Source organism: Rattus norvegicus, chromosome 3, assembly GCF_036323735.1.
Source record: "Rattus norvegicus strain BN/NHsdMcwi chromosome 3, GRCr8, whole genome shotgun sequence".
NCBI lineage: Eukaryota > Metazoa > Chordata > Mammalia > Rodentia > Muridae > Rattus > Rattus norvegicus.
In genome coordinates this window covers 169,879,008-169,899,056 of record NC_086021.1, presented here as the reverse complement: position 1 = coordinate 169,899,056, position 20,049 = coordinate 169,879,008, and the positions used below count along the sequence as shown (strand labels likewise).

The 20,049-nt window shown below is 42.5% G+C and overlaps 1 protein-coding gene across 21 annotated transcripts in view; it reads left to right on the top strand.

Annotated features, from left to right (window-relative positions):
* Zhx3 (zinc fingers and homeoboxes 3) overlaps positions 1–20,049 on the top strand; it is a 130,875-nt gene that overhangs the window by 69,315 nt on the left and 41,511 nt on the right. For 3 of the 21 annotated variants that reach the window (XM_063283860.1, XM_063283856.1, XM_063283857.1), the window contains one exon: positions 6,350–6,579. The exons of 12 other annotated variants lie outside the window; for them this stretch is intronic. The gene's annotated coding sequence lies outside the window, so the exon portion shown is untranslated. Of the gene's footprint in view, positions 1–6,349; positions 14,268–20,049 lie in introns of all 21 variants that reach the window. 6 more of the 21 variants (XM_063283861.1, XM_063283853.1, XM_039105098.2 and 3 more) reach the window with 4 other exon arrangements.

Below are 20,049 nucleotides of genomic sequence, written 5' to 3'. Positions count from 1 at the left end.
TGCTTACACACTTAACAATGCATGGAAAGTATTTCTCTCTAAACTTTCGTTTCTTTTTGTGTGCTATTTCACCAGTGCACATATATCTTTTAGTTTATTAACAAATATTCATAGTTGAAATATTCAACTTTGACTGGGCAGTGGTTTACATTTTTAATCCCAGCACTTGGCAGGCAGAGACAGGCAGATCTCTGAGTCTGAGGCCAGCCTGGTCTACAGAGTGAGATCCAGGCCAGTAGAGGTACACATAGAAACCCTGTTTCTTGAGGCCCCAAGGGAGGGGAATAGGGGGAAGGGAGGGAGAATACCCTTTTGAAGTCAAGGGGGAGGGGGATGGGATAAGGAACTGGGAGGGGGGAAGAAGGGGGAAGAGCTGGAAGGTAAATAAATAAAATAATTAATTAAAAAAGAAGCCCTGTGGTGAAGAAAACAAAGTAACAGCAACAGTAACAATAAAGCCTCTCTTGGGGTTGTTTCTTTGAGTCAGTGTTGCTGTAACACTCCTTAGCTGCTGCGGAATGTTACAGTTACAGATGTGCCACCATAGCCGCTTTGAAACAAAACCTAAAAAATAAAAGGAAAAAAATGTTTTTTCAAGATAGGGTTTCTTGTGTAGCACCAGCTGGCCTGGAAGTCACGCTATAGAGCAGGCTGGCCTCTTAGAGATCACCTGCCTCTGCCTCCCAAGGGCTGGACTTAAGGCGTGTACCCCCATGCCCAGTCACAAAAATATTTCTTCAAATCTAAATGTTGTGGTAAAGTAAGCTGTTCCTTAGCCAGTTTCTTTCTGAAGCAGCAGTCCTCCAGCTCCCAGGAAGTCCTGCCGAAGTGCTGCTGTCCCTTAGAACTGGGTATGGTGACACATACCTGTAAGAACAGCACTCTTCGAGGAAGGAGGCTTATTTCCAGTATGAGATTGGTCTTCACTCCAGAAGAAATACTGTGTCTTAAAAACAAAAGGCAAAACCAAACCCAGCTCCTTCCCTGTTTTAAGCTCCCTTTTGAAATCTTTTGTTTGCTTCTTTCGTTGTGTAATTTTTTTTATGTTTTTCTTGTAAAACTGAGAGAAATGCTTGTTGTCTTCCTTTCCTTCTTTTCCTTTAATGTTTACCAGGTTGTGTTTGAACTCAGAGTTCTGGGATTAAAGTCGGTTCTGTTTCTTCTTTAAGATTTATTTTTATTAGAGGAGAGAGGAAAGAGGAAGAGAGAGAGAGGGGGAGAGAGAGAGAGAGAGAGAGAGAGAGAGAGAGAGAGAGAGAGAATGAATGAATGAATGAATGAATGAGAGCAGAATATTAAAGCTGGAGCTAGAGTTGTGAGCTGCCCATCATGGGTGCTGAGAACCAAGCTTCTTTTCTGCAGGAAGAGTGAGCACCTCGGCCCACTCTTCATTGCTGAGCCAGCTCTCCTTCCTCTGTTCTCTAGGTAACCTATAATAAATTTCTTATGTAGTGACTTTAGAACATTTCCTAGGCTCACTAGTATTTTAGAGTTTTTTCCTCTTGCAAACAGATTATTGTTGGTTTTCACCTTTGTTTTAACCTTTTTGGGGGATTTTGTGTCTGGTGTAGAAATTTGTTTTCTGTTTTTAGAATAGCTATTATATTTTCTTCTGTTTTCTGAATCTGTTTCTTTATTTTAATATCAGCTTTAGTATTAGTCCCATTTCAAAGAATATTTGTTTGCTTTTGGCCTTGAAATGACTTTTAAATGAACAGACTTTTGAATTCTGTGGGTGCTGAAAAGGATGTTTGTATCTTTGTTTATTACATTCATCAGAGTAGAAGCAGGAGCGCATCATTCCATCCATATTCAGAAATGCAGTTTCTCTCATTGGCATTTTCTCTTTCTAACCTTTACCTGTATTTTCTCTTGTCTACCAATTATTTTTTTCTTTATATCCTAGGTATATAGTCTCTAAAATGTATCAATTCTTCTCATACGTTAGTTGGTTGTTCTGTTTATTTTTTATTTCTGATCCATTCATTTAATAACCACTGAGGCCTTGTCTACAAATGATAAGCAGTGAGTGAAGACAGTGAGTGAGGGCGGGATATACAGAGTAAGTGTAGTACTGTAAGCTGAGGGTTGCCGAGCCAGCAACTTTAAGTCTGCATCCTATAGGCTGCACCACAGAAGTCTTATGGGAGGGAGACTGCTGCATGAGTTCATCCTTAGAAAGGAGCCTCTGTGAAGCTGACGGCAGGGCAGACAGGAACGGCAACCAAGCAACCGTGGTTGTCTCCAGATGAGAGGTGAGGGTCATTGGCCTAAGAGTGCACAGTGGGGATGGAGAATCTACAAACACTGATGTGTTTACTGTGGGAATTAAAGGATGTCATCAAGGTTTTTTGTTTATTAGTGTTATAGAAAGTAATGATAAAAAAACAACTGGGGTTGAGGTTATGAGGGGAGGGACAGAAACTAACTTGGAGATAGGCAAAACAGAATCTATTTTAGAACTTAATGATGTTTAAGAAAACACCAAGATGCTAAAATGGGCCAGCCAAGGCTGGAGGTAAGGTGTTTTACTCATTTGCATTGAGGAGAATGCAACTTCCAAACAATGGGTATAAGCCCTCCAAGTAGAACATGTAGGCAGGAAATAAAACAGGCTCTTGGGAAAAGCCAGACTCTATGCACAGGAAATCAAAACATAATGAGCGTTTTCATGTCCAGCATGCGGTGGCTAAGTCTCTTCATATGGCTCTCCTGATCTCAACAGCCCTGTTCATGGAAATGATTACTCTGCCTTGTGAGCCAGGAAACTAAGGCTCCAAGGCAAGCTAGGCAAGCAGGGGATTGCAAGCCAGGACCTAATGCCAAGGCTGTGCTTTTCTGCTAGAAGCAGAGAGGTGGTGCAGACAAGATGGTTGTCTACGAGGGGCAATGGTTGGCAGGGGCACATACAGAGATGAGCAGGATATGGGCACATTAAACCTCTGGGTTCGCAATAAAACTAAAAGCTTTGCCTACATGCTCAGTTTCTATAAAGCACCCAAGCCAGCCTGTCCCAAATTCAGTGAGGCCCAGCTTTGTGTCCTAGAATTGTAAGAATACCTAATGTGCGGGCTGTGCTTCATGGTTAATTGTTCACATATGACAGTGTGTTCACGTATTGTTCATATATGAAGTATTCTCATTTGTTCCAGTTTTTAAACCTTGGCAGTCTTTAGCTCCTAGATTGTCTTGTCTTTAGTCTTTAGATATTATCAAGACAAGGACCTCGGTCCCCTTTATGCCATCAGCTTGTTTAACTTGTTTACTTGAAAGGCTTCATTCTCATTTATATTCATATTCTCTCTCTCTCTCTCTCTCTCTCTCTCTCTCTCTCTCTCTCTCTCTCTCTCTCTCTTCCCCTTCCCTCTCCCCCTCTGCACTCCAGATTTAATTCCCCTCCCAGCCCACCCCACCCAGGGTTCCACCTCCCATACCTCCTCCCTGCCTCTCTGTACCCACTACCCTGTCTCCACAAGGATGGCCTTACCCCACCCACCCTACCAGACCTCTACCCTTCCTGGGTCCTTCAGTCTCTTGACTGGAGCATCTTCTCTGACTGAACCCAGACTTGGGAGTCCTCTACTGTATATGTGTTGGAAGCCTCATCTCAGCTGGTTTATGCAGCCTGGTTGGTGATCCAGTGTCTAAGAGATCTCGGTGGTCCAGGTTAATTGAGACTGCTGGTCCTCTTACAGGGTCACCCTCCTCCTCAGCTTCCTCCAGCTTTCCCCTAATTCAACCAGAGGAGTCAGTAGCTTCCGTTCGTTGGTTGTGTGCACATATCTGCATCTGACTCTTTCAGCTGCTTGTTGGGTCTTTTGAAGAACAGTCATGAGAGGTCCCTTTTTGTGAGTGCCCCATAGCCTCAGTAATGGTGTCAGGTCTTGGGGTCTCCCCTTGAGCTGGAACACACTTTTGGCCTGTCGCTACACCTTCTTTTCCACAGACTCTTCTCCATTTTCATCCCTGCATTTCTTTCAGACAGGAAGAATTATGGGTCAGAGTTTTGGCTGTGGGATAGCAACCCCATCCCTCACTTGATGCCCTGTCTTTCTGCTGGAGGTGGATTCAATAAGTTCCTTCTCCCCATTGTAGGGCCTTTCATCTAGGGTCCCCCCACTTGAGTCCTGAGAGTCTCTTACTTCCCAAGTCTCTGGTACATTCTGGAGGGTCCTCCCACCCTCCTTCCTCCCAAAGTCTCCTGTTTCCACTCTTTCTGCTGGCCCTCAGGGCTTCAGTCCTTCCCCCCCCCCCCATACCAGGCCATGTTCCATTTCCCTGACTCCCATCTCCTTTCCTTCCCCTGCCCCTCTCTCCTTCCCCCCTTGTTGTTGCTTTCTTCTCCCTCCCAAGTGGAACCAGGGCGTCCTTACTTGGGTCCTTCAGCTTGTTGACCTTTTTGAGTTCTGTGGACTGTATCTTTGGTATTCTGTATTTGTGGGAGGGGAGGGGAGCTAACATCCACTTATTAGTGAGAACATACTGTGCATGTCCTTTTTGGTCTGAGTTACCTCACATAGGATGATATTTTCTAGTTCCATCCATTTGTCTGCAAAACTCAGGATGTCCTTGTTCTTAGTAACTGAGTAGTATTCCATTGTGTAAATGAACAACATTTTCTGTATCCATTCTTCTGTGGTGGGACATCTGGGTTGTTTCCAGCTTCTGGCTATCCAAATAAGACCACTATGAACATCATGGAGCATGTGCCCCTGTGGCATGGTGGGGCATCTTTGGGGCATATCCCCAAGAGTGGTATTTCTGGATCTTTAGGTAGGTCTATTTCCAATTCTCTGAGGAACCTCCAGATTGATTTCCAGAGTGGTTGTAGCAGTTTGCAATCCCACCAGCCATGGAAGAATGTTCCTCTTTCTCCACATTCTCACTAACATATGCTGTCACTTGAGGTTTTGATCTTAGCCATTCCGACTGCTGTAAGGTGGAATCTCAGGGTCGTTTTGATTTGCATTTCTCTGATCACATTCTTTCTACATTATGTTTTTAGATGTTTCTAGATTCTTTTGATTGCTATTTATACGTGAGACCCTGGGGGCTTCTTCTGTTTCTTCTCTGTTCTTTCTACTCTGGAAGTCGTTTCCTTCTGCCACTTCAGTCTTGTTCAGCTCAGTTTTCTCCAGAACTATAAATCACAGGTTATGACTATCCTCTAGAAAACAGTTCTCTAACAACAGGAGGCAGTGGTGCTCAGAGCCAAACTCTAAAGCAGGCTGCCTGGGTTGAAATCTTGGCTATGACTCACAGGCAGGTTATTATTTCCTGAGTGTCTCAGCTTGCTCATCTGTTAGCTGTAGGACAGTAATAGTACTGACTACCACAGGTTGTGTTAAGGGTGAAAAGACATGCTACATGTAAAATGTTCAGAATGAATGGTGTCTAGTATGTCATGTGCTACATACACCACTATTAGCTTAGCATTCTAAGGGGGAATAAGAGAGATAATCTCTTCTGATTGTCATTTAATCCACACACACAGGCAATAATTTACAGACCATTGACTCTTTTACTTGATGATGAAAATAGGCAATCAGGTAGTGTTCTCTTATATACTTACTACAGGAATTCAGCAGGCAGCAGTGTTCCTTTTGACCAAATGTAGCATCTGGAGAGATATCCACTGCAGACATTCACTGTGTAACCTCACTTTCCCTATCTTAGATCAATTGATCTTCCTTAGCAAACCATAAAATCATTTCCATCTTCCAGGGTAGCTCTTCCAAATTAAAAAAACAAAAACAACAAAACAAAAAGAAACCTCCTTGAGCTTTTTCGTCTACAAAAATCACTTTAGAGATGGTTGATGTTCAGTGTCAACTTGGTGGTTTGGAAGCACCTAAAAAACACACCTCTGTGTGGGTGTGTGTGAGGTCATATCCAAGTGACTGGAGAGTAGACCCACCCTGAGTGTGGGTAGCACTACAGTGAATAAAAGGGTCAGGGGAAAGAGTAAGTGAGCTGACCACCAGTCTTTCTCTCCCCAATTCCTGACTGTGAACACATAACAACCTCTTGCTCCTGCTGCCATGTTTCCCTGCCATGAATTGTATACTCTCAAACTCCAAGCCAAAATAAGTGAACTAAAGTTCCTTGTGTCACCCATCGTCTCACAATGACAAGAAAAATAATTAATAATCTTTTTAACAATGTGTATGTTGATTTTATTTTAGTCTTTTATTCTAGCCAGAATTTTTGTTGATTTAGTTGATTTTATTCTAGCCAGAATTTTTAAACTATTCAAGATGGTTGCTGCCTTACTTTTTATTGCTATGATAAAACACATAACCAAGGCGGCTCATAACAGAAAGTGTTTATTTGGGGTTATGATTCACAGGGTTAGAGTCCATAGTGGTGGAGCAAAGAACAGCTGATGGCAGAACATGATGGAGCAGGAACAGCTGAGAGAGCTCACATCTTAAACCCACTAACAGAAGGTACAAAGACATGGAAATGTCTTCTGAAACCTGAAAGTCCATACCCAGTGACACATCTTCAACAAGGCCACACCTCCCAATCCTTCCGAAACAGTTCTACCAACTGGGAGGGAACCAAGTATTCAAATATGTAAGTCTATGGGGGCCATTCTCATACAAACAACCACAGTCACAAATAGTCCACACTGTAAAAGGAACTTTTATTCACCAGATGTAATTGTCATCTCGTAACTTACTACTCAGCTGATCTGGCTTAAAACTCCTCTCCTAGCCAATTGATTCAAACAGGCTTTTCTCAGCTTCTCACTGAACTGCTCTGCTTGGAAAAACTGCCTCTTAATTCCATGAACTGAACTGCACTGAAGTGAATAAAACTGAATGGAAGGGCACGAGCTCAACTGAACTCAACTGCATTCAGCTGAACTGGACTGAACTGGACTGAACTGAACTGAACTCAAGTGAAGTCTACTGCATTGCCTGAACTCAACTGAGCTTTCCTGTCTATTCTCATGAGAGTTGGGTGTATCCTGTCTGAGTCATCACTTTGCCCCTCAGTTAGATGTCTTTTTCAAACATGGCAGCTTCCTTCTACTAACTAACTTTACCTTCATTGTTTGGGATTAAAAGTGTGTGCTAAGAGCCTGTTTGCATTTCAGTCAGAGGGATTAAAGGCATGTCATTCCAACTGGATCACACAGACTAGTAGATCTTCGATGTGATCCCAGAGCAGCCATGCTACTGGATTAAAATCCCTTAGATTTACCTTAGCAGTGAAGTGTGTGCCTCTCTGGCCCGTGTGCTGTTGCTCTCCTTTACTGCCCCCCTTTGGTCTTAGCATTTTCATTACAAGTGAATGTTAGCAAATGACCTTCTTGTATCCATTGAAACACGCATTCAGTTTTCCTCATTACATTTTTGGTTTTTACTGTGTTTATCTTGAACTATCATTCTGCTCTGGGCCAATCCCTATCCATTTTGTTGTTCTTTGTCATTTAATTGTTTTTGGCATTGAGAAAACCTTAAGTCTGTATTGATTTAGCATTGTCTTTGACAAAGTTCTTTATTTTTACTTTGTTTCTTAAAACAATGTGCCTTTGTAAAAGTTTGGAATAACAGGTTACAGACTAACCAAAAACAAAATTAATCTGGTAATTCTTCATTAATGTTGGGTTTATTGTGAAACTGTAGATTTATTCTATATATTTTGATATAGATAATTTTCTCACATTTCTCTTTCATTTTTTATTCTCTCTCTCCTTTTTCCTATGTCTGTCTCTACCCCTACCTTCATCTTACCGAAAATGCAATCACACAGTCTTGAAACTCTTAATTTTCATTTACTAGTATATCATGTGTCCAATAGTATATCATCTCTCTATACGTGCACATGTGTCTGTCCCACTGTCTGTATAGTACTCTATACTCTAGTGTGACCGTAACTTATCTAGTTGGTCCCCTTGGTAGAGGTTCATTCTATCCCTGATGTTGTGTTTTGCTAACATCATATAAAACATTTTCTTACATGTTTGGATATACAAGTATTATATAGGATAGATTACTAAACATGAAATTATGGATTACAGGTAATAAATACAAGAGTATCAAGACTTTGGACCCCTATAGTTGTTTGCAAAATACTATATATATTGGCATTTTCCTAGATCAAATTCACAAATGCATATATATATATGTGTGTGTATGTATATATATATATATATATTATCTGGGCATGGCAGCACATGCCTCAAATCTCTGAGTTACATGACAGCCAGGTAACATAGAGAGACCCTGTCTCAAAGCCATGCAAAATGATAGACAAATTGATAGAACGTAGTAACAAAAGTGCTGCTTGTATGATGGAAATAATGAGGAGAAATATCAATGAGTCACTCAGGGGCTCAATTAAAAAATCATTGTGTGTGTGTGTACATGCACATGCACAAAGCACCTGTGTGCGTGCATGTGTGCCACAGTGTATATGTAGAGATCGGAGGTCAACTTTGTGGAGTTGATTGTCTCCTCCTGCTTGCTTGTGTATTTGTCAAGTGTGTGTTAAGAGTGCTTTTACTCACTGAACCATCTTGTTAGCCCATAACTTAGTTTTAAGGAGAGTGAACAAGTTTCTCAGTGAGGGAGAAAGAGTCCTGTAAAGACTTCTAACAGCATTTTTATAATCTCAAATCAGCTACCTCAACATAAAAATAAAAGTTAGCCAATGTATGGAGTAGAAATTAGTTTGATCAAGTGACCAATTTTACATCTGTAATATTTCAAATAATCTATCCCATGATATACACTAAGACAAATCCAATATCATTGCTGTGAATTTTGCCCAAAATGTGTAATCGTAATTGTATAATAGTAAAAAGCAAGTAGGTACCCAAATCAAGGAAGTAGCCAATAAAGTAACTGGTAGTTCTTTTGGTGTCAAGAATATGAACGAGGGAATCAGTGGAGTGTTAGATGCTTCGGAGACTAAAGAGAAATAACTAAGTATCCTGGGAGTCTGAGGAGGGGTCTGGGACACAGAAGAATACTGCCAGGAAAAGCTGGTGTCGTGTGAATACGGCCTTCGTTTAGTATTATCCCAACATTAGTGTTCAAGTTCTGGTAAATATACCATGTTGTATAAGATGCTAGCATTGGTGAAGCTATATCAGGAATGTATAGAAAACAAACTATTTCTCTAACTTCTCAAAAAGCCTAAACATTTATTAAATTAAAGTTTTTTTTAAAAATGCTATATTAGATTCCTTATAAATTTGTGTATCTCCTTATAAATTTGTTGTCTTCTTTATCTTTTAATTGCAAATCTATTATGAGGTTAGAAGAACTGTTTGATCCTTGGTAGAAACTGGCTTAAAAACCTGAAGGTTTAGGATTGAATCCTTGCGCGTGGCTGGGTAGATGCTGCAATGACTTTCCATGGCCTAGGCTCATTTCTAAAACATCTAATTCTCTAGACCCCTTTAAAGGATACAGTAATGGAAAGCCATGCTCATGGGAAGTCCTTGAACATTTTATAGAGCAAAGTGATCACGAACTTAGCCATTGTAAGACATTGTACATGGGTCAGGTGTGGTGGTTCATGCCTTTCATCCCAGCACTTGTGAAGCAGAGGCAGGCAGATCTCTATGATTTTGAGGCTAGCCTGGTCTACAAAGTGAGTCTAGGACTACCAGGGCTCTGTAACATAGAGAAACCCTATCTCAAAAAAATTTTGATCTTGTATTTAAATGAGAAAACATTCCAAACCACATTTACCTAAAGTTATGGGTCCCAAGATCTTAAACTGGTGTACATCCCAAGACCGTGTCTTCTGGAAGTAAATGAAGTTTCTCCTTGGTCATTGGGAAACAGCCAAACTAAGTCACTATATATAGAAAAATCTGAAGAGGCCAGGGGTTTATATCATATTTAGATCCTGGTCTAAAGAGAAAGCAGACTGGGAGTCTGCATGGAGTCTTGGGTTTAGAGAGGAGGGTTCTGTAAGAACATCTGATTTATCTGTGGGAAGAGAGAAGGCAGGCTCAGGGCAGACATTCTGGCCTCGGTGAAGTTGCGTGTGCTAGATATGCAAGTTAAAGATCTTAAGGAGCTTTGAATTTGTTTCTGAGGCATCAGCCTAACTTGGAATTCTGTTTGCCAGAGGCTCTGGGTGAGTAACATACCAGTGAGGCTCTAAGGAAGACTCACAGTTCCGAGTCGTCTTTGTCTCTGGAGTTTAGTTGTTTAACTAGTTCTTCCCTACCCAGTTGTGAGTTGACTAATCTCTTACTGAACTAAAGAAAACGATCAGATTTCTGAACTTAACAGAGCTGAGCTAGACATCCTTGATGTCTTGTGAGCACCGTGTTAGGTCCTGATAATACAACAGAAAGCACACTCTTCATAGTCCTGCCCTCATGGGACTCACAGGCAAGGAAACCATTCTTAACTTGCATTAGCCAGCTCATGTGTCTCGCTCAGAAGTGCCTTCACCAAGTCACTCTGATGTCTATAGATGAGTGCCTTTTATTTACTACTAAAATGAACTAGTGTTTTAACTTCCTTGCAGCAGTGTTGAAAAGATATTTTCACGTACAGTTTGATTTACATAATTTTTGAACCAGCATTTTGTTCCTTTGATCATAAAGCCAGCCCTTGTCCTGACTGCTCCCCTCAGGCTATGATGTTGAAGATATTTTGGTAAGGCTTTTTGGGTTTGCTCAGTGCAGATGACAATCCAAAATGTGTTTACTAAGGCAGTGTGGCCAGCTGGCAGCATCCAGAGGGAGCCAACTTTTTCTGTTGCTGTGTGGACATTTCTCTCTTTCTGAATTTAATCTCCTGGGTCAGATTCCAAGCTGTAGCCTCAAAGCAGTGACCCAACTAGAGTAGTCCGATCTCACCGGATTCCATAGCACCAACAGCCCCTTCCAGGGCTCCTCTCAGCTCCAGGCCTTTTTATTTAGTAGACATATATTCAGAACTTGAGTTGGAAAAAATGGATGTTATAAGTGGTTAGTTTTTCTATATCAAAGTTATTGTCAAAGCTAGGCAATGAAGGCCCACCCGGTAATCCCAGCACCCCACAATATAGAAGCTGAAGCAGGAGGAAAAACTATCAAGGATCCGTTACTGGTTGGCATAGGTAGTCCGAAGTCCAGTGCATGTTTGAATGAATGTGCTTGTTCTTTCTAGTTACTTTTTCAGGGCAAAGTCTATGTTCGTCAGCTGAACTTTGACCCACTCCTCTTCTCAGCAGGGGATCTCCAGCCCGCCCTGCCTCTAACAGCCAATTCTATGTCATCCATCCTGATTCTTCAGTCACTGTCCTCCCTGTGAAGTGCTCTTTGGTACATTTCATTCTTTTCTCCCTCTTGCGGTTTCTGAAACATAGTTTCATATAGTCATCATTGACTCCAAACTCACTGTATAGCCTAGGCTGGCCTTGAACTCATGCCTCTGCCTCCCAAGTGCTAAGATTGTAGGTGTGTGCCATTGTTCCTGACTCTGGCCTTCTTTACCTCATCAGCCTCGCCCTTGGGTTTTCCCAACCTAGTGTAGTGCCTTTCCTGAAGCATACTCCATAGGCTGACAGGTGCTGACCATGACTACTGGCTTGATCATTCATTGCCTGTCCTGAATCACCAACTCCCTAAGGTGACAGCTGTGTGTCTTGATCTTTCTGTCATCTGGTGCCCAGAATAACTAAGTTCTTAACATCAGTGTTTAATGTTCAGCCATCACCCGCACACTGAACCTGTATTTTTATTTGTCATAGTAATGCCCTGAGAGTAACATAGCATCATTCTTGTTTCACAGATGAGGAAACGAAGCATAGAAAGATTAAAGATTTTGCCCAAAGCTACAAAGGTAATAACAGTAAAGTTAGCATTAGAAGCCAGGCAAGAAGTCCGTATACAGAGCTTTTAAGCACTGTTTGGAATGTTTATGGTAGCACCCATGCCTTACACTGTGTGACATATTGACATACACAAAGCTCCTGTATTGAGGATTTCTACCCCACTTTGACATTCAGTTTCAAGATAAAAGATACAAACCTTTTATATTCATAATAAGCCTTAATCAGCACTAGAGCTGGGCAGGTATTTACCTGCTATGCTATTATATCTACTTTCCTGCCAATAACCCCGAGATATGACTTGCCATGTTCTGTCTGGGCCACTCAGACTGGCCAGTCTTCATAGCCAGTTCTCAAAACTGTCTACCCCATGGCTTCTTCTCCTCACCTTCTCTCTCTTCCCCTTATGTGTGGTCCTGCCTCAGACCCCAAGTGTCCTTTTTCGTATGGTCTTTTCTAACATTTACTATTAAACTTTCCAAGTTCCTGTAAAGATGTAAGAATATAATGGTGAGAAACCATACATCTACCCGTCTCACCCATTAATATTTCTCTTCATGTACTTCCTACTCTGTTTTCCAATCGTTTACCCATTGTGTTTTTGATGTACCCCTCCCCTAGGTATTTACATGCATGTCATGAAACAGAAGTCAGTGTTTGTCCATGGGTTTTAAACACCAAGCTTATTTACAGGGAGAGCTGAGCAAGCCACGGCACATACATGGAGGACAGGAAAGTTCTGGGAGACCTTGTTGTAAGAGCGGGGGCCCTCGTCACTGCTTGCTGAAATCTTTTCCTGGTGGCTGCTTTGGCATCCGTTGACTGTATTTTCTCATTCAGGTTCTGATTTTCCTGGTTCTGGTTATGACCGTGATTTTCACTGTTTTGAACAGTGTCTCTAACACTGGGAGAGTCTGAGTCTTAATTGGCTGTTGAGTCACCATGTTTAGCAGTAGATCGCAAACTCTTTGGTTTGCTTAGTTCCTGTGGCACTGCTGGAGGATCCCCTGGGCCTTATTGACAGAATATTAGATAATAAGTTTCCCCAGGCCATGCTGCTGGTGCCTGTGTGTAAGGAGAGGAAGTCTCTGTCTCACTGGGATGAAGGGGACTTCTTGGGGGCTTTGTAGAGAAAGTGCAGGCATTTCCCTGGACTGATTTATTTTCAGCTGGACCTGAGGTATTCTGCTAGTTGGTGTTGGCAGCTGGCCTGGTATTGCCGATAGAGCTCCTATTCGACTGCCTTCTGTTGCTAGGCTGGGGGTTGGGGACATTGAGCCTGCCACCTTTTTCTGTTGCGTGATGGAGGGGCATTGTAACATGCCCAGCTGCACGTTGTTCCTGGGCTGTTAACCGTTCGCCTTCCTTCCTCTGTCTTTCCAACATCTTTTGATTGTCTCTTGTGTTGCTCCCACTGCACTTACAGAGTGGTAGGTAAGAAGTGCGCTCATGGGCTTGTCTGTGCTGTCCAGCTCATGGCACTCACTCCCTGTTCTATTTAGTCACTCATCTTTTTGATAATACGCTTGTTTTCAACAGTTATAACTTTGAACTTCCTAAAGGGGATGAGGGACTTTTGGGGGAGGCTTTCCAGCAGCTTCAGGGTCTGAAAAGCTTTCTTACCAGACAGACCCATGGGAGGCTTTCTTATCTGTCTTTCCCTTGCCTGGCTGTTGATGTGTTTTTCATGTCTGCTTTAAAAAGACAGCCCCTTCCTTTTTCTTATACTTGCTGAATAATACAGTATGTTTTCATACCTCTAGCACAGTTAAGGCAAATAAACTGTAGTTTTATAGGGACTTTTCTTAGCTTTTTGATCAATGCCAAATCCCTGTTGACAGGGTTTTTATTTTAAATTCAGCTCTGTAAATTGTACCCATCAGTTAACTGTAAGATATTTAATTTTTATGTATTTAAATTTATGCACTGAAAAATATTCTTATATGAGTTTTTAACATTCTTTTCTTGCAAATGAAAGACTTGAGGTCACCTCAGTTCTTCCACGGTAAATATGCCTTTGAAAAAGCAGAGTAATTCCTAACGTTAGAAACCAGAGGCCATTTTATGTAGTTTACAATAGTAATTTTGCACAAATGATTTCAGGTTAAAATTGCATACTGTTTATTCCCACCCATTTCCTTTATTGGCTGTGACACACAGGAATTACGCTCATTGCTTAACTAACCTTTCTGACCTTTTGTTACTTGGCTATAAATTGACTTGGGTCTTTTGCAAAAAACACTTGGGGGGGGGGATCTTTTTGTTAGAACCCAGCCAATTCCTGCTTCAGAGCAGAACAGTTTGTTCTCTTGAAGGAATGAGCCAGTTCAGTGAGCAGAAAAACACAGCCGTAAACTGGCACCAGCAGGACCTGCAAAGATGATTGCCCGTGTTCATTCCACAAAGCAAGGACTCGCAAAAGGATGAGTTTTTGGGGAGAAAAATATGCTTTTGAGCTCCGCTAACTTTAGGTAAATATAATTGACTTTCTAGAGTGAGTTATGACCACATGAAAAGGCTTTCTTCCTGTGCTCTGGTGGGCGTGAACATTTTAACTATTTAAACAGGAGTACAGTGGGATTCTCTTGTGTTCCGTTGTTCCCTGAGACTGTGTTTGGGCATGAAGATGTACAGTTCATCCAATCTGCCCATCGGGGTGGGAGCAGCTTCCGCTCGCATACAGACACTTACTGCTTGATGGCGCCTTGGAAGGCTGAGCACTGGCCCACCCTCCAAAGAAGACACTGATGACAGCCAGTGAATTAGAAGAAAATGTGAAACGTTTTACACAGTTGTGAGGTGGTATAATCATTGAAAACACACAAATCACAGTATTTGACAGAGTGAGTGATGGAAACGGGGCACTGATGGGGCTTTTCTTAGCTTCGTGACCGGGCTGTTTGAGGTTGCTAGGAGACGGATGGCTCAGGAGTTACCAGGGGAGGTCTGCGACTGCTCTTGTTGCTGCTCAGCTTGTCCTGTGGTATACTCAAGAGCTTGCTCTCTTTAAAAAAGACTGTCTGGGAAAATGGTAGCTTTAAAGTTTGGAGTAATGAGACACTCTGGGATTTAAGATGCTAGTAGAACTACACTGGGATCTAAAGTAAGAGTGGGGAAGGGAGTGAAACGAGCTGAGTAGGGACTGTGTGCTATCCATCTCAGTCATGGCATGAAACAGCCTAGAATGTCTCCTGTGGGCAGCCGTGCTGTAGATATTCCAGAAACCAGTGATCGGCTTGGGCAGAACTGGATGAGAAAAAGTATGAGCATAGAGAATGTCGGCTGAACCAAACTAAGGAAGGGCCGTGATGCCAGCCTGAAGTGGTTTCTGCATGGAGTCACGAGACAGTAGGTCTGTGTCCTGGGAAGGCAGACATGTTGTGATTTAGAAGACTGTATGGAGGCACAGGAGCAGGTAGTGTAGGTCACTGAAGTCTCTCGCAAATAAGGAGAGGACATTGCTCAGGGGTGACCTTGGTGGAGAAAGGAGGCAGGAGGCAAAGAGTCTCCTGAGCTCTCAGCATGCTGTCGCAGACTCATATACACTGTCATGTCCAATGCAGTGGGCTCAGTGCTGCTTCAGTCAGATATTGTATCAGAGAAAGCTGCGGTCCGGGAGGTTCAGTGTTTCCCCAAACCTAAGTAGCCTGTATGAAGGAACAGCCAAGTCGCAGTTGGAACCCAATTTATCTGTCTTCAAACGTAATGGCATGCCTTTTCTTGGCTAGGACTTGATGCAGATGAAGTCTTGAACACGACGTGTTGAACAAGCCTGGAAATGAATGCATATGCTTTTCATGCATCTATTTATGTGGTTGAGACAGAACTAAGTTCCTGACTGACCTAGACCTTCCAGGTTGACCAGGCTGACCTCAAAGTTTGTGATTCTCCTGCCTCTGTTTCCACTTCCCTAGTGCTATGCTTACAGACTTGCTTCACGATGTCCAGCCTTGTATAATGCTTTTTATAAATAATCATACTTAGGTACTAGTACTATGCTAATACAAGTAACATTTTGAAAGTCTGAACATCAGTATGATTTTGTCTCTTAAAATCTTATCTCGTGTCAGAATCGCTTTGGGAAAAGGCCCAATCAAACTGTTAAATCATGAGTGTAAATAACTTAAAACATAATTACTGAGTGATTGATTGAATTTGCTATTACTAAAATTTTGTTCTTCATATAACCATGTGTGCCACAGTAAATGTAGAGGTAAGCAGACCACTTTCTAGAGCTTGGTTTTTCCTTCCACCATGTGGCTTTTAGTTATCAAACTCAGGCCACCAGGCCAAGCTCCCTTACCCACTGAACCGTCTCACCAGCCCTAAAACCTGCGAGCTTCAGTGTTCAGTGTATGTACAACAGTTCACAAGAGAATAACAAACTTTGGCCTTCAGGAACTGAAGAACTAATGTGAGTAGACGGGGTGGGAATCACCTTTTGATAAGTGTAGGCTCTAAGACGGTTCAGAAAGGCACAGTTTTCAGGTGACTGTATGTAAACAGGGGCATTATTATGCTTTAGTCAACGCAAGACAAAAAAGTAGTTTTCTGTTTATTTCATCCATCCTTCAGTCATGACAACATGCATTTCGGGGTTAGCTCCTAGGAAATAGACATTAAAGGCAAACGTTGCTCCTCAAGACTGGTTAACCAGTTTCTGTTGAGGACCAGAGTAAAATCCACAGCCATTTGGGACTGGATGCTCAGTTTAGCATCAAGGCTGTACTTATAGCAACTGTCTTCCTAGCATTCTATTTCTCAAATTCTTTTGCATGTTTCTCCAGTGATAATGAATCACTGGAGCAAGAGATAATGAATGTTGTGAAGATAGAAAATCTGAGTAAAGTATCTAAACTGAAGTATCTCACTACTCGGCCCATATTACTGTGGACGTCACTGGGGAAAATGCTGGGTCTTTCCTCTTTTAGAGGAAATTTCACTACTTAATGTGGCAGAGCTGGAGCACAGTCCCTGTTGGTCTGGATTATATATAGCTCAGGAGAGGAAAGCCAGCTCTGCTTTCTTCTAGCGGACGGTGGCATAGCAGGGGAGGCAGTTATGTAACTGAGTGTGCTTGTTGGTACTGCTGTAAAGCCAGACAGCGAGGCCTCTGTGGTCCTTTGCCACTTGCTTCCTTAGTGGCTGCTAGGCTTGGCGCATAAGAGGACACTGAAAACAAGGAATCCCAATTGCAGCCTGACACTATGACACTGGAGCACACAGACCTGTATGCAGGCAGTCCCAGCTCACAGAGAGTAAAGAGCTTGTGGTGTACTAGAGCTGAGAAGACACAGCAAGGAGAAATCCACTGACCAAGATTGAGACACTGGTCATACCATGGGCTCCCTCATCTGTAACTTTGTTTCTTTGTACTTCTGCTATGAAAACAGGTTAATGCCTGTTCTATGTTTGAGTATTGTGTGATAGCGGCAACACTAGCTGTGGTGACTCAGGTAACATGCCTTTGCTCTGCAGAGGCCTAGGGCCAGAGGGAAGGCACAGAGATGCTGCTGCAAGTACTCTCTCTCTCACAAGTGCCTCAGATGTGGACTCGACACAGTGACGTACACGGCCAGTGAGAACCTATGATGGGGGCTTGGTACAAAAAGCCCAACCTAAGATCTATAGAAGACAGGAATGGACTCTCCACTGGACAGCTTGACAAGGTGTCAAACACTCTTTTTTCTTCCCTACATTGCTATGCAGTGAGCATTTTGCAAATGTTCCTTTCTCCTCCATTTTCCTTTTCTCAACCTTTATACTCCAGTTCTGCCTTTTTCCATTTTGCTGTGAAATACAGTCCCAGTCATGAATCCCACAATATATTTAGTACCTCAGAGTTCTCATCTTCCTCTTCCTCTTTCCTTTCTGTCTCCCAGGAATATGTATTCCCCACTCTCTCTCTCCTGTTCTTGGGCAACAACAGGCCAAGGATGAGATGTAGGGGAAGGAGGCTAGCTTGAGAAGATGAGGGTGGATTGCTCTCGAAAGCATATCCTAGATCGGTATTTTTCCTGATCCAGGTCCACTCAAATCTCCCAAATGGGTAAGAATCTCAGATTCTTGACTTTCTTGTGGCATGTCTTTTCATACTTCCCTTTCCTTATAAAAGAGGGTTTGACCTTGTCAAGCTGCCCAGTTCAAGAGTCTCCTGTCTTCTGTAGGTCTTCTGCTGGTTTTTTTTTTCTACCAAGCCCCATCATAGTTCTCACTGGCTGTGTGCATCACCGGGTCGAGTCCACATCTGAGGCACTTGTGAGAGAGTCCCTAGCCAGCCAGCCCTTCTCTTACATCTTTACCTAAAGAGATAATCATGCACTTAGGGGCATTCGGAAGAGTCTCACATCTTGATTGGCTGTCACTCCCTGGGTATTATGGAAAGTTACAGGTCTCTAGTGGATAAAGGTCAGGGATATGGATGGTGACACAACCTACAATAATACAGGACAGCACCCCATTTCCAAATGTAGAGCTTCCTTTGCAGATTTTCATTAGTAGCAAGGTTAGGAGCTCTGACTCAGGGTCTGATGCTGCCCTGCCTACCTCTGTGACACTAAGGAGTTTTGCTAATCTCAGCAGCTGCTCCTTTCCCTGAATGACTTCACCTCTTTCAAGTCTCCCTTCATTCCCTTCCCAGTCAAGAGTAGATCCTCCCTTAGGTTCCTACATGCAGTGTCAGGTCACTGTAGCCCTTCTCCATGTTGCTTTAATAGGCCCCAGTGACTTGTTCTTTCAAGAGCAGAGTAATAGCTTGTTTGGAATGGGGGTTATCATTTATCAAATCCAATATGCTGCTGTTATAAAATATCTATATATAAAGAACGAAAGTATTTCAAGGGCCTAAACCTTGGTGTTAGAAAAGTAAGGAGCACATTGGGAAGCGAGCGAGCGAGCGAGGACTCATAGCACACACCTTCTCTGACCCTCACGCTCCACACATGTAAGACAGATACGGTCGGCTTCCTGAGATGTTGACTATAAGACGATATCAGCAAAGAGTGTACCACACTTAAATGTAGTTTAGAACTGGAGAATGAGGCCAGGACTCCAGATGTGACCAGGATAGTAGGTAGTTAGCTCACACAGAGAAGGTCATTGTTTGTTCTTGTCTAGATAGTAGTGGCCCTGATTCCAGGAAGCTACCCAATATCTCTCCTACTGACAGTGACCCCTGTGCTGTAGAAATACTAAAACGTGTTAGTGATTTTTTTTATTCCATGGAAGCACAGGACATACAAGCCCACATGATTAGTGTTTTGTTTTATGACCAAATCTTATGCAGCCCAGACCAGCCTCAAGCAATTGTGCTGTCTCCTGAGTGCTAGTAGTTAAGCCTAAGCCACTGCACCCAGCTTCCCACGTTTATAGAAACCTTTCTTCCTTTCCTGGAATAATAGGACACCAGAAACATGTCCTGAAGGTTGGGAGGTCTGCAATGGCCTGAAGTAGGTTGAAGACAGTTGTTTTGTAAAATTGCTGAGGCATGAGGGAGACCCTGCCCACAAATCTCTGTTCAGACAATTATTATGATGTTATCTTTTCCCATGGCATTAACATGCTAGTGACAGTTGACAACATAGTCAAAAGCTATTTTCATATATACTCTTAGGAAAGGGCTGTAACATTCAAGTCCCATCTAATATTTGTTCAGAGAATTTCAAAGTCAATCCCATTGGGTACAGCCAGCCCTACAGAACAGAGAGGAAGCCTGTACATGTTAGAGAAAGAGCTGAGTCCTGTATTAAAGAGAGCAAAGACCTTACGGTATATGAAATATTGATCTTCAAATTTATCAGTATCTGAAGAAGGGTCAGCGGGCAGACTGATGTCTGATGGTTAGATTGGAGCACCAGCAGAGGTTACGTAGCCACTAGATGTGCATGGAGCACTTCCTCACCCTGTTTGCTTCTTTGACTCCTCAGAATAGACACTATTATCTCAGGACTTCCTTGCACTGAAGTATGCTTTCTTGTACTAGTCATTCTTACAGGATTTTGTGTTTTCTTCTTGCCAGTAAGAAGTGCTGTGCTGTGACTTAAATGCATAAGCACTGGAGTCCGATGAATCTGCTTGGACTCGAAGCTGTTGATTCTTGTCTGTGTGACCTAAGTCAAGTCGCTCAGCTTTTGAAGCGTTAGTATTCCACTATGTAAAGTTGTGTTGATATTTACTTCATGGCATTATCATAAGGCTCAAAACAAGTGAGAAAACAAATGTAAGGAAGTTGGTAAGGGCTTACAGTGATTTTGT